The sequence below is a fragment of the Rhinopithecus roxellana genome, chromosome 4 (genome assembly GCF_007565055.1).
Source record: "Rhinopithecus roxellana isolate Shanxi Qingling chromosome 4, ASM756505v1, whole genome shotgun sequence".
NCBI classification, from domain to species: domain Eukaryota; kingdom Metazoa; phylum Chordata; class Mammalia; order Primates; family Cercopithecidae; genus Rhinopithecus; species Rhinopithecus roxellana.
Window position 1 is genome coordinate 151,897,048 of NC_044552.1, and position 3,497 is coordinate 151,900,544.

The following is a 3,497-nucleotide window of genomic DNA, read 5'->3' on the forward strand; positions in this document are numbered from 1 at the left end:
TGTGGGCTCACCCTAAGCAAATGGACGAGATTACTTGGAGTTAGAAATAGTTTGAAACAAAACCTGGAAGCAAATAAGTTTTCTGCAGTTGAAGATTGGAAGAAAACCAACTAGATTCCTGTACTCAGACAGTCAATTGGATAGTGTTCTGATTAAAGTGGGTAGTTACTTATGTACAACCATTGAAAACAAGAACACGTATTTGAAAACTAAGGTAGCTAATTTGACAGACCATTTCAGAGCAGTGAAACATTCAAAATGTGTTAGGAAAATGAAAACGTAAAAAAGAAACAGAGGCCGTGCACTGTGGCTCATGCCTGTGATCCTAGCACTTTGGGAGGCCGAGGCAGGAGGATCACTTGAGGCCCTGGTTTGAGGCCAGCCTGGGCAAGATAACAAGAACCTGTCTACACACACACACACACACACACACACACACGCACACGTAGGCAGGCTTGGTGGTGTGCCTGTGGTTTCAGCTACTTGGGAGGCTGAAGTGGGAGAGTCGCTTGAACTCCTGGGTACAGGAGCCATTATTATACCACTGTACTCTTGCCTAAGCTACAGAGTAAGACCCTGTCTCTGAAACAAACGAAAAAAAAAAAAAAAAAAAGATAACAGATACTTTGAGATCTAGACTTGAGTCTCTAGAAGCAGCATTTGAGAATGTTCATAAACTGTGAGATAAAGGCAGTTCTAGACTAAAAGAAGAAAATAAACATTTTTTAGGCAAGTATGACTCTTTTGGACAAGAACAGGAAATATTAAAAGATTCCTTAACCGACAATGAATTGCTGGAAACACACACTCAGACTTATGATTTGAAAATAATTACTTCAAATCGTAAAACTCAAGCACATAGAGCCTGAGAATATGTAAAGTCTTCATTATAATTCCAAAACTGGCACGAGATCACTGCATGCCACCTCACTAGCAACACGTTAGGTGTCCCTTTGCAGAGGTTGATACATGAGGACCATAACCCATCTTCCAGTCCTCAGACGTCCTGGAGAGCACCAGGGAGAACTTGAGGAAGACATGACCACTTCTGAGCTCACATGGAGACTGACCACCCGGGCTACTGAAAAGAAGAGGAGGAAGAAGAGAGGAAGAGAAGACCCAGGAAGAGTAGGAGGAGGATGAGAGGGAAGAGAAGAAGGAAGAGCAAGAGGAATAAGAGGAGGGAGCAATGATGGATAAGACCGAGGCCTGCAAGCACAAAGAAGGTGCCTCCATCAACACTTGGCCGAGTGAAATCTCTGCCAGCACCCGTCACTGCCAGGCAAATGTTTCCAACAAGCATAGCAGTGACCCACTGCTGGACCTTCACAGAGAGCACCACTGCTCCCAGCTTCAAATCCTAAATCCAACACTCCCACATGGGAAGAGACTATACTGATGGGAGTGACTGTGTTTATTCCCCAAAGGGACCCCCAAAGGAAAAGTTTCTCACTAAGATTTTGTCATTTTGGCAAAGTGAAGGCAGCTTGACCCGATAGGGTATCCTCTGTGGCTTAAACTCCTGGCACATTTTTGGGTGTGCATGGAAAAAAATATAACTCACAAAATAGAGTGAAGAGTCAGGCCCCTGGGAGGCAGGTGATGCCAGCCCCGTTCAAACCAGAGTGGGCATTTGGCTGCTTGTGGACCTGCCCACAGGGATGGAGTGGGCTGGCCTTGGCCACGTCTAGTCTGCCACAGTGTCTTCCTCAGCAGCCTCTCCCCTCTCCACGTCACTTCATTTTCTGCATCATTATCGCCTCCTGTGGTTCAACCCCATCCGGCCTGGGCAGGAACCATAATCCTGGCCACTGACATCCCAGAGGAAGAGCAGGCCTTCCCTTCCCTTTACCTGGCATCACCTCTGCAACCTGGAGAGGGAGAAGAGGGACAATTCCCCAAAGGCTTTGGAGCTATTGCCAGCCAGGGGAAGAAATGGGCAGCATTTAAGAGGTGACAACACTTGGCAGGGCCAACATGGCCAGATCAGAGGCTCCCATAAAAAAACAAAACAAAACCATAATAAGCATGTGAATCCTTTACTGGCAACTAAGGTATACAGGTTCTCTCATTAAAATCGACAAGAAGGCTGGCATGACCCACAGAGAGAAGGAATAGCAAAGAAGACCCTGTATAGCCAAGACAATCCTTAGCAAAAAGAACAAAGCTGGAGGCATCATGCTACCTGACTTCAAACTATATCACAAGGCTATAGTAGCCAAAACAGCATGGTACTGACATCAAAACAGGCATATAGACCAATGGAGCAGAACAGAGACCTTAGAAATAACACCACACATCTACAACCATCTGATATTCAATGAACCTGACAAAAACAAGCAATGGGGAAAGGATCGCCTACTCAATAAATGATGCTGGGAAAACTGGCTAGCCATATGCAGAAAACTGAAACTGAACCCCTTCTTTACACCTTATATAAAAATTAACTCAAGATTGATTAAAGACTTAAATGTAAAACCCAAAACCATCAAAACCCTAGAAGAAAACCTAGGTAATACCACTCAAGACATAGGCATGGGTAAAGACTTCATGACAAAAATGCCGAAAGCAATTGTAACAAAAGCCAAAATTGACAAATGGGATTTAATTAAACTAAAGAGCTTCTGCACAGCTAAAGAAACTATCATCAGAGTGAACAGGGATCCTACAGAATGGGAGAAAAATTTTGCAATCTATCCATCTGACAAAGGTCTAATATCCAGAATCTACAAGGAACTTAAACAAATTTGTAAGAAAAAAACAAACAACTCCATCAAAAAGCAGGCAAAAGATATGAACAGACACTTCTCAAAAGAAGACATTTATGTGGCCAAAAAACATATGAAATAAAACTCAACATCACTGATTATTAGAGAAATGCCAATCAAAATCACAACGAGATACCACCTCATGCCAGTCGGAATGGCGATTACTAAAAAGTCAGGAAACAATAGATGTTGGTGAGGCTGTGGAGAAATAGGAACGCTTTTAGACTGCTGATAGGAATATAAATTAGTTCAACTATTGTGGAAGACAGTGTGGCTATTCCTCAAGGATCTAGAACCAGAAATACCATTTGACCCAGCAATCCCATTCTCGGTATATACCCAAAAAAAAAGGTAAGTCATTCTATCACAAAGACCCATGCACACTTATGTTTACTGCAGCGCTATTCACAATTGCAAGGACATAGAATCAACCCAAATGCTCATCAATGATAGACTGCATAAAGAAAATGTGGCACATATACACCGTGGAATACTATGCAGTCATAAAATGGAAAGAGATCATGTCCTTTGCAGGGACATGAATGAAGTTGGAAGCCATCATCCTCAGCAAACTAACACAGGAACGGGAAACCAATCACCGCATGTTCTCACTCATAAGTGGGAGTTGAACATTGAGAACACATGGACACAGAGAGTGGAACAACACACATCAGGAGCTGTTAAGGGTGGGGAGTGAGGGGAGGGAACTTAGAGGACAGGTCAACTGGT